Genomic DNA, 14303 nt, shown 5'->3' on the forward strand with positions numbered 1-14303 from the left:
CATCCGGGCAGCACGAAGATGTATTATGATCTGAAGGAACGTTTCTGGTGGTATGGGATGAAGCGTTCAGTGGTAGAGTACGTGGCTATTTGTGACACTTGTCAGCGTGTCAAGGCTGAGCATCAGAGGCCAGCAGGTCTATTGCAGCCTTTGAAGATTCCAGAGTGGAAATGGGAGGAAATCACTATGGACTTCATTGTTGGATTGCCTCGTACTCAGAAAGGGTACAACTCCATTTGGGTAGTAGTGGATCGATTGACTAAGGTTGCTCACTTCATTCCAGTGAACACTACTTACTCCGGTGCTAGACTTGCAGAGTTGTACATCTCTCGGATTGTCTGCTTGCATGGTGTGCCCAAGAAGATCATATCTGACAGAGGGTCTCAGTTCACTTCTCGGTTCTGGGAGCAGCTTCATGATTCGCTGGATACGAAGCTGCGTTTCAGTACGGCTTATCACCCTCAGACCGATGGGCAGACAGAGAGAACCAACCAAGTGTTGGAGGATATGCTGAGAGCTTGTGCTATTCAGTATGGTACTAGTTGGGATAAGTGCCTGTCATATGCTGAGTTCTCATATAACAATAGCTATCAGGCCAGTCTGAAGAAGTCCCCCTTTGAGGCATTGTATGGCAGAAAGTGCAGGACTCCTCTCTATTGGGATCAGATTGGTGAGAAACAGCTCTTTGGCCCTGAGATCATAGATGATGCAGAGCAAATGGTTCAGGCTGTGCGAGAAAATCTGAGGATTGCACAGAGCAGACAGAAGAGCTATGCTGATGGCAAACGGAGAGACCTGACTTTCAGTGTCGGTGATTATGTATACCTGAAGGTGTCTCCGATGAGAGGAATCCGCAGATTCAATGTCAAAGGGAAGTTAGCACCTCGGTATGTGGGGCCATTCAAGGTGCTAGAGCGGAAAGGCGAAGTTGCTTATCGCCTGGAGTTACCTCTCAGCCTTTCGGGAGTTCATGATGTCTTCCATATATCGCAGCTGAAGAGGTGTCTGCGAGTACCTGTGGAGCAGGCACCACTGGATGGAGTAGATGTCCAGGAAGATCTGATGTATACTGAGCATCCGGTGAAGATTCTGGAGACATCAGAGAGGGTTACTCGGAACAAGCGCATCAAGATGTGCAGAGTTCAGTGGAGCCATCACAGTGAAGCTGAGGCAACTTGGGAGCGAGAAGATGAGCTGAAGAAGACATATCCAGATCTCTTTGCTAGCCAGCCCAGCTAAATCTCGGGGACGAGATTTCTTTAAGGGGGTAGGGTATGTAACACCCTAATTTAAATTTCAGCATTTAGTAATAAATTTAATTGGATTTATTTAATTTTCTAAGGTTTATTGTGTTTAGCCTTGCATTTAATTTAATTTTGTTTCACAAGTAATTAAAATTTGTCTAAGTTTAAAAATTTGTGTTGCATTCATGCTGGTGCATACTTTTATTTGAGTGTGGTTTGAATTCAAATTTATATTTGAATTCAAACTTTGTTTGAATTAGAAATAGAAAAGAAAAAGAAATAGAAAAGGAACCCAAAACACCAGCCCAAACCCTCAGCCCGACCCAGCCTCACCCCGGCCCACTCCCACTTCCCCCACCGCCCGCTCGCAGCGCCGCGTCACCAGGCCCCCGCCAGCGCGTCCCGCTCCACTTCGGCCCAGCTAGCGCTCGGCCGCGTCACGCAGCAGCCCAGCGACTCGCCCCCGCGCGTCACCTCCCGCCACTGACCGAGCGGCCCCACACGTCGGCGCCTGCCATCGCAGCCTCCGCGTCTCCCTCTCCCGCTGACCCGTGGGACCCACGCCGTCAGCTCCGTCTTCCCCGCAGAGCCGCAACGTCCGCCCGAGTTTTTCGCGACCTTCCCCGCGGGCGTGCATGCCGCAATCCCCGGCTCTGCCCTTCTTAACCCCAGCCGCAGCCCCTGCGCCCACCAACTCGCTCAGCTGCGCCGCCATAAACCCTAGCGCCGCCTCCATCCCGCTCCGCCGCGCTCCGCCACGCCGTGCCTCTGCGCCGCCGCGGCTACGGCACTCCACAACGCTCCAGCGCCACCGGAGCCGCGCGCTAGATCCGCCTGAGCCCCAGGAGGCCCCCCCGGGCCCTCCTACCCCGGCCGAGGCCCCTGCACCGCCGAATCTTCACCGAAGACCGCCACGCCGGTGAGCTCTCTGACTTGAGCAATTACTCACCGCCGTTGAGTTCTGGGCCACGCTGACCCCCTGGCTCGCTTCGCCGTGCCACCAATCGTCGAGCCGAGCCATCCAGGGAGCCGGAGACGTCCTCCATCAACCGCGCCGCGAGCTCCGCCCCACCTCCGCCGCAGGTCCTCGACGCCGGCCGCCCTGCGCAACAGCTCCGGCCACCACAGGCCCTCGGTGAGCCTCACAACCACCCGCCCATTCATTTGCACTAGATGTTTTGGCCTAGGACGCCCCCTAGGTGCTGGTGCGCTGCTCGCCGGCGAAACACCGCCACGCCGAGCCGCCCTCGCCGTCGAGGAACCCCGTCCGAGCCCCGAGCCACCTCCCTGTGGCCACCAGTGCATTACGCATGCCACGGCGGTGCTCCACGGCCAAACCTCTTGCCAAAAGACCCTCGGTAGCGCCCAATCCCCCTCCTCCGGCGCTGCGCTGCCGTGAGAGTACACGCCGGCGGTGTTCCGCCGCCGCTCCACTTGCCCTTTGAACCCCAGCCGCCCGATCCGAAATAGATGGCCACGATTAGATCCCGCGACGATCTATTGCTAGCCCTCAGGTCTAGATCCAGTGGCCAGAAACCGCGCATAATGGTTCAGCCTGGTTTAATTGGTAAAGAGCCCCTGCACTTTTTGTTATTCAACCCGCACTCCCAATCTGTTCAAAAATATTTCCTTTTTAGTCCAAAATTTGACGCCCAGCCCCCTGAGCTTTCTAAATATAGAACCCGCCGTCCTGCTCTGGTAGATTTGCGAGTTAGACCCTGGGATTAAAGTTTATTTACATTTAGACCCTCGGTTTTAGCAGAAAAGTCCCTGGAACTTCAGTTTTCTTACAAATAAGCCCCTAGAAATTGTTTTTAGCCTAGATTATGCGTTTTAGCTCTGTTTTAAGCATTCTTTATGTCCACGCGATCGTTGTAACGCGTAGAAGAGTTCTAGAGTAGTTTTGTGCGCTGTTTTCATGTATTGTTGTACTGTTTCTTAGTTTTTGTTAGTGTTTGCTTGTATGCTTATTGTTGTGCGTTGTTTTGGCCATGTGTTCGTGAGTAGACGTTGGTCCATCTGAGGAGCCCCAGTAAAAGTACCAGGAGCAGCCATCTTCCGAGCAGTTTGAGCAGCAGCCAGAGCAGTACGAGGAAGGCAAGTATAACATGAACAACCTATCACTTTTAAATACAATTTCATACTGCATTTTAATACTGTATGCCTATAAGGACTTTCCTAGCCACTTAATATCCTTTATATATACCTTTGGATTGCATTTTGGTTAGTTGTGCTAGGTTGCTGCGCTACAACATATTCTAGTCCTTTTTAATTAAATTGATTAATGTTTTACTTGAATTAAATTCTGAGAGTGGCACTCTGTGTGGCTTGAGTGGCTCACTTCTCGTTAAAATTGGTTTTGTTAGAAACATGGTTTAGGGGGCCAGCACGGTGCTTAGTGCTTGGTTGGCCACTCTCCATAAGGACTGGTTCATAGAGCGACAACCTGGGACAACAGCGCTACCACAAGACTGGAATGGGACGGTCTTGGCTTACTAATTAGGCCATTTTGGTTCGGGAGTAACTTACCGACGGGGCATGGGGGGTGGTGAGCTTCAATGGTGGCCAGGCTACGAGGCTGGTCTGTGTGTCTTGTACCCCCTCGAGGTGGTTACCATCGTTGCGGAGCCTGATTCCTTAGCGGTTACACCTTACCAACGTGTCCTTTGTAACGGCCTCGTAGTGAGTCGCTAGTCATCTCACCTAAGAAAGTGTGATGAACAACTGGCGTAGCTCACGACTTGTGGGTAAAGATGTGCAACCTCTGCAGAGTGTAAAACTGGTATACTAGCCGTGCTCACAGTTATGAGCGGCCCAGATCCTCCTTTTCATTAGTGGGGTTGTCTCCTTCCGACGAAGGAGGTGCCTCTCGGGGTTACCTTGGTGGCTTGGTTTCGGTTTGGTTCTCAGTAATAGTATGAATAATTCTGATAATTTACTATGTAACTGGGTTAATGGTAATTCATCAACTCGTAGTAAATAGTTTTAATAAAATTTTGCCAACACTTAAAAGCTAATGCAGTTGAGTCAGCCAGCCTAGAGCCTCATAGTTTGTGTTATACTTGTTGAGTACAAGTTGTGTACTCACTCTTGCCTCTTCTCTACTTTTTCCTCTTGGTTACGCTACTGCTGCTCAGTTCCTGCCGACGCGAGGGAGTTCGCTCAGCGCTACCAGGACTACGAGGACTTTTAGGTGTTCGTCTCCCAGTCGACGTCCCTGTGGCGCCCTGCTTCAGCTTCGGAGAGTTTTATTCGTATTTTGTACTTCGCTTCCGCTGTATCAGACATTTATGTCATTATTGTAATAAATAGCATTCGTATTCGCTTTATTATATCTTTTTACGTGATATGTGCTACGATATACTGTTCATTCTGTTGTATATACGTGTGACTTGATCCTGGCACGTATATGATTGCTCGGTTTATGTTCTTTTATAAACCGGGCGTTACAATAGTACTACAATCCCATGTTTTTGCTAACTGATCTAGCCTTTTGGTCAGTTTTATGAATTCAAATGGGCAATGCATCCTGAAACTTTCTGATATTCAGGTTGCAGTTCCTAAATGGCACAGCAGGAACAAGAAACAATTGTCCCAAACAATTTATGACTGTGCTTGCCTCCTGATCGTAAGTTTTCTTTATGCATTTGTACCCAAATATTTTATTTGTACACAGTTTAGATGAAATGAGTATGGTATATAGTTGTCAACTCCATTCTCAACGGGTATTATATTTGGACAACCTACATCAGACACTCTCCCAGATGATTGGATTTCCACACTCCGTGTGAGATTCTATCACAAGTCCCTGATTGTGTGGCTAACAAATGCGGACCGAATTAGGTGCAGGGATTGAACCGATCCGTACAGTTTCCTACCAGTGAGTCGTTCTTCAAATTTGGTTGCTGGTCCAAATATTTAAATTTTTTTTTCCATTGTAGCTGATGAACTCATCTTGAATTGTGAATTGCAGTTTAAGCTGGGCAAGCACTTATCAAGCTGCAGCTGGCAGTGCACCGGATGAATTTTGCACATGGACATGAAGTGCATCAGAGAAGGTAAGGTACAGTCCACCAACTGCAAGTGCCTGCATTATCTTACTAAGGTTCATTAATATTTGTTAGACTTTGTGTGATTACAGAATCCCTGTTATGCCATATCACGAGCTCCCTAACTAATTGACCGTAAATAAGGTAGTATAGTATAGATAAAAGAACATGCTATCTCTGTTATTTCAGCTGGCCTGATATTATCGATTAGTTCAGATAAAGTCCCTTGCTAGTGATGACATCCTGATAAATTTCCTTTTCCTCACACAATTGACACAAAAGGTTAGTGCATATTGACTTGCTGACTGCAGTCTTAATTGAACCTGTCCACTTGGATTATCGATAATTAGTTCATCCTGAGTCTGAGATTCACATAGACTTCTCTTCAATTCTGCAGTTTATTGATGAGGTGACCTGTGGTTCTGAGCTTAGCCGCGAGCTAGATGTCATGTATAGTGTCAACTCTGGGTAGCAGGAGTCCGTCACCCACAGCCACTAGGCAAGCTTGAGTGCGCCCGCACCCGCCGGTGACCACTCCGGCCCCGGCGGCCACCGCCCCGCTCCTGCATCAACCTCGAGTACGTTGGCTCCGGCGCCGTCACACGGTGTGCTAAACTAGTCCTGTATGGCGCCGCCCAAGCTGGTGGAGCTTGAGCACGACAAGGAGCTGAGAGAACTCGTGAGCAGTTGGGATTTTGATGCCGGCAAGCGTTTCCAAGACAAGGTTCTTTCTTCTCTCAACTCTTCGGTCCACCATCCCTCATCCACCCCCCGTGGATCTTTCTCGTTGCTTGCGGTCTTTCAGCGCTTCACCTTCAAGCTGACGGTGGAGACAGTCAGCTTGGCGCTTCATGCTTGCCTTGGTGGATCACCAGCTAGTTTTCATGTTTCTTATGTGCAAGATAGGCACTTTCGCTTTGTCGTTTCCTGCAAGCAAGTTGGTTTCATGGTATGTAATCTTAAGAGGTTTATCACGGATCATTTTGATGTTTACTTTCATCTCTGGAGAGATGGAGGGGATTCTTAGGTTCGTGAAGAAAGAAGATGGTTAAGGGAGGAGGCTCAGAGTTGGAATGAAGTCTCGTACAGAAAAAAGAAGAAGACAACTACTCATAAGAAGAAGGTTACTTTCAGAAATCCCGTTGTGTAGGAATCTCGAAACAAATCCAAATGCGGAGAGGATGACCAGCATACAAAGGTCATCAAATTTGGCAGTTTCGAATGCAGAATTCCAGTTCAACATTTCTCATCTACAAGTTCTAAAGAAAACATCTCTGCACAAGATAGGTCTACTACAAGCTTCCTGGACAATATCCATGGCAGTTCTTCTTGCCGAGAGAGAGAGAGATAGAAGATGACATTCAAATCAAAAGAGTCTTTGGTAATTGCAAACGTGACCTTTGCATTAACTCCATGGTTGGACACATGCCTAACAGAGCAAAGCATGCGCCTCCATCTGAGTTTACTGGTACAACTTCCAAGAGGGTTGGGTCGATTTGCTATAATTGCCTTGGGAGAGGCCACTTTGCTCGTGAATGTAAAGAGGAAATTAGATGCATGTTTTGCTTTAACTATGGGCATCGTGCCGAGAGTGCTTCCGGCGGCTTTCAAGTCGCCACTTCGCTTGGGCCCCCAAGAGAGTGTTGTCAAATACAAAAAGTCCTGACACCACACCTGAGAAGGCAGCTAACGTTAACACAACCAATATCTCATCACCTCCACCTGGCTCGTCACTCGCCCCAGCCTTGCTCGTACCCAACACTTCCCCCTCAACTCCTCACACCATCTCTCCTTTGCCTAGAACCACCATTGCCTTTTCCTGCTCAGCTCGCGATTCAGAGTCAAGTACAATGGCGGACTTTCCTGCTGAGGACAATGATCATAATGATGAAAAGAATAATGACTCTGATGTTAGCTCTGATCACTATCCCAACCAGGCACATTTTGCCTTTTCAGCTGGTAATATTGAGGAAGTTGAAGTCCCTATGATGCCACTAAATAATAATGGTCCTCATCTTCAGCACTCTATTATGATCAACAATGTAAATCAAGTTGAGATGGACAGTCAAAATGAAGCTAAGCAGAGCAATAACATCATGTTAGTTGAACCTGAAACACACCCCATACAAGACCCAGTCCAAGTCGAGGTGGTGAATATTCAGAACACTAATCAGATTTTACTCGAGAGGGATGACAATATTATAGTAGTTGAACCTGAAGTACAACCCAAGCAAGATTATTCTTCATCTGACAAGACCAACAAGGCCGAGATAGCAGAGCAAGAAGTCACAACTCAAGAGGCATGTGTGCAGGCTCTGTCTCTTATCTCACCTAGTCAGATGGATATCTCAGGAAAGCAGACAATGACTGAGGAAGGAAGTAGTAGCCAGAAAACTGGGCAGTTCGCTGATCAGATAATTAGCGGCCTCAAAACTATCATCAGCAATCTTGCTCATCAGGCTCTTGCACCTAGTAGATGCATAAGTGTCATCAATATCCCTACTCCCTCTTTTAGGCTCACCCTCAATGATCATGGCTTAGAAAGCATACAACTTATTCCAGTAGAGGGCCAAGGGGCTAACATAGTGACTACAGCAGCCACATTTACTGTGCAATCAACTCAGCTGCTGGCAGCCTGAGACACTGAGCGAGACCATCATGGGCTTCAGATGTCTATAGCCGTGACACCTTCTCAGATACCAGATACAGTACGGAACATCTACATCAAGCCCCCTATAAAGCACACCTACTGTAGGCGAGTCAGGGCTCCCATGCAGCAAGTTCTTGGAGAAGAGTTACCCATCTTTGGGACAAACCCAATCTCTAAAGACACCATTCGTTCAGTAACTAGATCAGTTGCTGCTAGGAAAAGAAAAGAAGCTCCAGAAACACCAATCACTGTCAAGAATCTCAGAAGAAGCTCAAGATTGGAACACATCAACAATGGCCACAGGTCCACATCTTCCACTGATCCAGTAAGCAGCAACACCAGGGCTGCTAAGAAGAAGAAGGTTGCTAGCTAGTCATCCCTTGCTGGCAATCTACTCCTTCCTCCCATGATTCTGTCAAATGATTTTCCTGGCCTAGATGAATTGGACAAGAGCAACGAAATATATCCTCAACTGTCTGTGGCCCAGATTCAGGAAGTTGCAACATCAAGGTGCGGTCTTGCTCCTTCGGAGGTGACTGCAGAGCTATTGCTAGCAAGAAGTGAAGGAATGCCCTGCCCAAGTGTCGTGGCCAGCTCTGACGCTACCACCAACCTAATCAATGGATAATACAATATTTAGAAACAAGAGGGCCTGGAACGTTTTGAACTGGAACATAAGGGGAATTAAAGGAGATGACAAATGTAATGCTGTTAGATCAAAAATTGAAGAAAGCAATTGTTCAGTCTATTGTATTCAAGAAACAAAGAGAAGCCACTTTGATCACTCATTCATTAGGAAGATAGCGCCAAAACGCTATGATAAATTTGCCTATGCACCATCGGAAGGAGCTTCAGGTGGCATTTTGATGGGATGGAACAGCTCTCTCCTGGAGGGCGAGGTCATCCACAATCTCAGATTTGCAGTAACAGTTAAATTCACTTCCAAACATGACAAATCAGTCTGGTTCCTCACTACAGTTTATGGAACTTGCAGTGGTCCTGAAAGAGATAACTTTGTCAACTGGCTCAACAACCTTCAGATACAAGATGATGACGATTGGATGCTAATTGGTGATTTCAATTTTACAGAACCCTGGAAAATAGAAACAGGGAAGGGGGAAATATGAATGATATCTTCATCTTCAATGAAATAATCAATAATTTAGGTCTGCTAGAAATTCCTCTCAAAGGAAGGCAATTTACTTGGAGTAACATGCAGGATAACCCTTTGCTTGAGCAGTTAGACTGGTGTTTTACTTCCTCTCATTGGATCAGTGCATACCCAAATACATTATTGTTGCCCCTAGCCAAGCCTCTCTCAGATAACTTGCCATGTGTGGTTCAGATTGATACAGCAATCCCTAAATAAAACTTGTTCAGATTTGAAAACTTTTGGGTGGAACAACCAGGATTCTTTGAATTAGTTGAAGAAATTTGGAAGACTGAGACCAACACGAACAATAGTGTGGCAAGAGTGTCAGCCAAGCTCAAGCTACTCAGAAAGGCACTCAAAAAGTGGAGCAAAAACATCTCTCAACTCAACAAATTAATTCAAGAATGCAATACAGTTCTAGCAGTGCTTGATAAACTAGAAGATCAGAGACCTCTCTTCACACAAGAAAGCAATTTCAAAAAGATTCTCAAAGCACATATACTGAAGTTACTTCAATTCAAGAAAAAATATTGGAGGAAAAGATATACTGTAAGATGGACAAAATTTGGAGATGAAAGTACTAGCTTCTTTCACGCAGCAGCAACAGAAAAATATAGACATAATACAATCACCAGTTTGCAAACTCTAGATGATAGAACAGTCACCGAACACTTTGAAAAGGCCACCCTCTTGTGGCAAACTTACAAGCAAAGAATGCGCCTTTCTATGAACCCCAATATGCATTATGAACTGCCAAATTTGGTACAAAGGAGTGACAGCATGAGTCACCTTTCTGAACCTTTCACAAGGGAGGAGATAGATGAAGCTGTCAAAAGAATGCTAACTGACAAAGCGCCTGGTCCAGATGGATACAATGGCATGTTCATCAAAAAATGTTGGCACATTATTAAGCATGATATCTATGAGCTCTGCAATGATTTCTTTAAAGGTACAGTAAGCCTACAGGCAATAAACAGCTCATTCATCACTCTTGTGCCCAAATGCAATAACCCCACAACTGTCAATGATTTTAGGCCAGTTTCTTTACTGAATTCTATATTGAAACTGATCACTAAGCTGCTTGTTGACAGACTACAAAAATAGATTATTCCTCTCATCCACAGGAATCAATACGGTTTCATCAAGACTCAATCAATCCAAGACTGTGTGGCCTGGGCTTTTGAATATATTCATCAATGCCAACAATCTAAAAGGGAATTGGTAATCCTCAAACTCGACTTCAAAAAGGCTTTTGACACTATTGAGCACAATACCATCCTTGCAATGCTTCATCATTTGGGGTTCGATGACACTTGGATAAATTGGATAAAAAGAATCCTTGAAACTGGTTCATCTGCTGTGCTACTTAATGGGGTCCCAGGAAAGAATTTTCCATGCAAGAGAGGTGTACGCCAGGGTGATCCTCTATCACCATTGCTTTTTGTTTTAGCTACAGTTCTCCTACAATGCATTGTTAATAAAGCATATCAGTAAAACCTCTTCTCATTGCCCATTGAAGCTGATCCAAGCAACAAGTTTCCCATAATACAGTATGCTGATGATACAATCATAATTATGAAAGCTTCTCAGAGAGAGTTGTTCTGCCTCAAAGGATTACTGCAATCATTCTCTGACTCTACTGGACTCAAGATTAACTATGCCAAATCCAACATGCTGCCTCTTAACATAACTGATGATCATGCAAAAATGCTAGCACAAACATTTGGTTGCAGGTTGGCAACCCTACCTTTCACTTATCTAGGGCTTCCACTGGGCACAAACTCTGTGATCACTTCAGAGGCATTCCAACTTGTCAAATAGGTGATGGCACAACTGTCTTATTCTGGCATGACATCTGGAATGGGCATTGTCTCCAGCAAAAATTCCCAAGGCTTTTCACCAATGCCAAAAATGACAAAATTTCAGCAGCTGCTTTTCTCAGAAACAACGTTATCAATGACCAGTTTTTCTTGCCCCTCTCTGAGGAGGCATTTCAGGAATACCATGAGCTCCAAACCATAATACAAAACTTACAAATTCAAAAACACAGCAGGGACAAGTGGACTTATATCTGGGGATCTGCTCAATACTCCTCCAAAAAATTCTACATATACCCTTACAAGAATGTCCAGCCTCCTCCTCCCTTTCTGTGGATCTGGAGCTCAAAATGCTGCAACAAGCTGAGGATATTTGCCTGGTTGTTACTAATGGACAAACTAAATACTAGAAATATCCTCAAGAGAAAAAACTTCGCCATTCAAGATTCAAACTATGATTGTGTGCTGTGCTCCAATAATACTGAAGAAACTGCATATCACCACTTCTTTGGATGTCCATTCAGTAAAGAATGTTGGCAGAGGATTGGTCTACAATAGAATTCTCTACTGCCTTTCTATGATATGCTGTCAGCTTCAAAAATCAGTTTCTATAAGCAGTTTTTCATGGAGGTCTTTATCATCTCAGCCTGGTGCATCTGGAAGCAAAGGAATGGCTTTGTCTTTGATAACGGGCCACCCACAATTGACAACTAGAAGAGCAATGAATGCTTTTTACAGGCTCATAGGTTCAGTCAAGCTCTCAAGACACCTTTCTTAGAATGGGTCAATTCAAGGATTTAGTCCATTATACTTGTATAGTACACAGTCTGTTTTCTCTTTCTGCTATTTTCTTTAGCTCTATCACAGCTTTATAGCACTCTGTAAGTTTTCCTTTTCTTTTGTTTTTTTAATAAAGTTACAGCAGGGGCCTCCCTTGCTGTGTTTCCCTCAAAAAAAAAAGATGTCATGTATAGCAGATTACAAAGTTTTGATTGGATGTACAGGCACCATAGGGTGTCCTGGTGCTGATTCTTGTGGCGACGAGTTGCCATATATTCGTTTAGCACATGTCTTTGCAATACCAACGGATGTTTCACCTGATACTGAATTTTTCTTTAGGGAAACTATTCAACTGAAACTGATTAGGATTTGCCAATTTTGGTTTATTATCCCATCATGTGTAGACCAATGTTAGATCATAGGTTTACCCATCATCAACAGCATCCACTAGTGAAACTGTATCCAAATAAACCATGCCATGAGATTAGGAGGCTGTGAGCATACAAATTATAGCAGATTGTGCAAATAGAGTCAATGAAAAATTAACTTGTGCTCTGTGTTTAGGAATGCAATCATGTACCAATCTTTAGCAAAATGTACTCAATTTTGTTATTAAATTTTGGATGAATCAACCATATGTGTCGCTGCCCCTCCTCTTTCCTGAACGGTAGCTCTTTAGTTGGCAGCACGCCCACTCAGTCTGTAACTCTGCATCTCCCATCCAATTTGTCTGCACTAGTACTTGATTTGATTCCACCTTAAATAAATCTAAGCAGACCATTTGAGATCTGATTGGTCTATATTGCTTCATGTTGTAATTACATACCATTTTGCTGCATTGTCTCCTAGACCAAGCAATTTATTACCAATCATCGCTTTCCTGTAAAGTTTGGCTGTTGAGTACCTGTTGTGAAGATGAGTGCCTGTTGAGAATTCAGATATACAACATGTTTTTGTTCAGAGACGGTGATGTCCAGATGCGCATTGTTGCAGCAAACTTATGTTTGATAAGGTTTCTTTCTAGAGAAACTACCTTTATTCAGACTCCTTAGATGCATACCGATGACTATCTACAATAATGATGGTGATAATTTTTTGGATAATAATATAGATTAATCAATAGAATGCACCTCGGGTACCCAGACCTATCCAGTTCGACTTCTATGCAATCATTTGGCAATGCTGATGTTATTAATGGAAAATATAGTCTGAATTTGATGGTACAGTCCTAATGTTCATTAACTTCAGGGATTTGCTATTCCAATATTTTCTTGACAAGAAAAAATATCCAGTATCATGCTTGAAACAGAATTGTTTGGATTTATTGCAATGTGCCAATCTGAAATCTTGATACAGCTCAAATCGGTCAGGTTTTTCTCATCATCAAATTACTGATTTCAGTATTATCTACGGATGTGGAGAGCGAGGGTAAGAATGTGGAAAGCCATCAGGGAGGTTGCCAAGTGAAATGACACGACATCTGCAAAGGTGCGACTAGTTTAATGTTACATGTTTATTTCAGTTCATCAGCTCCTAGCACATATCTCATTTAATGTGTACCTGCACTTCTATATGCTTAGTCGTTCACATATCACAAATCTGCTGGAGAGGGATCGCATCTGAAAATGAATTGTTTTGTGCAGCAAGTTGGACGCCAGGACTGCTTGCTGTAAATTGCACATGCTGGAGTTGCCTGCTCGCTGGAGAACGCCTATTCTAAAGCCTGGAGTTGCTTGCTTGCTGGAGATGGCGCGTGCACAGACTTTTTTTTAGGGAGAATAGAGCTTCGTGCACAGATATTCATTTGCCAATCTCAAACAATCCTTTTCTGTACATAAATCAATCAGCCGTATGAGGGGCACAAGAACATGGAGTACAAACGACGGAATTAGTTTGCTTTGGATCGTAAATACTGAATTTTACAACATCAATGAATGACTGGAGCATGTGCATGCAATATTTGTGTTTTGATGACTTCTTTTTTAGAAAAAAGGAAGAACGTCGGTAGCTACCTACCTGGTAGTATATGTCCCTAATCGGCTACTGACGTATTGATCACTACGAGTGAGAAATCATCGCACGCCATCAGCTTTTAATTTAAATTAGTCCAGCTGGTTCTAATTGCTTCGCAAGAGGAAACATCCATTGCACACCCCGGATAAAACACGTCTCCGTGAATTCCTCAGAATAAAAAAAACAGCCTGTTCGGCTGGTCTAGGCTTGGCTTATTACGGTTTATTTCCTCTCACACAATACTATTCAATCTACCAGCCGAGCACTATTCATTCTAAAAGCCGAACAGGCTCAAAGTATTTAATACTAGCACTCGTTGGAAAACCAGACAGAAAAAAGGAACATGTGAAAAACCAGTGCTCGGTGGAAAACCAGACGTGCGAACGTAGGAAGGAAAGAAAAAAAACTGCAAACACGGACACGGACCGTGGGGCACAGCAGGCTATTCCATACCCAGGGTATTGAATAGCCCTGTCATACTGGTCTATTTAGCATCCTAGTTGTTGAATAGTTATTTAACACCTACGGCGGCGCACAGTCTGACTCCGGTGAGTGCAATACACTGGAAAAATTACAGTGAGCTAGTTTCTCGGATGT

The 14303-nt window shown here is 44.7% G+C and overlaps 1 long non-coding RNA gene across 2 annotated transcripts in view; it reads left to right on the top strand.

The window, feature by feature from the left end:
* LOC120639826 overlaps positions 1 to 13310 on the top strand; it is a 33945-nt gene extending 20635 nt beyond the window's left edge. The window contains exons 2-4 of one of the 2 annotated variants that reach the window (XR_005661688.1): positions 4997 to 5124; positions 5218 to 5302; positions 13095 to 13310. This is a non-coding gene — a long non-coding RNA (uncharacterized LOC120639826). The remainder of the gene's footprint in view (positions 1 to 4996; positions 5125 to 5217; positions 5303 to 13094) is intronic. The other variant, XR_005661687.1, reaches the window with a different exon arrangement.
* The last annotated feature ends 993 nt before the right edge of the window (positions 13311 to 14303 follow it).

Source organism: Panicum virgatum, chromosome 7K, assembly GCF_016808335.1.
Source record: "Panicum virgatum strain AP13 chromosome 7K, P.virgatum_v5, whole genome shotgun sequence".
Taxonomy (NCBI): Eukaryota; Viridiplantae; Streptophyta; class Magnoliopsida; order Poales; family Poaceae; genus Panicum; species Panicum virgatum.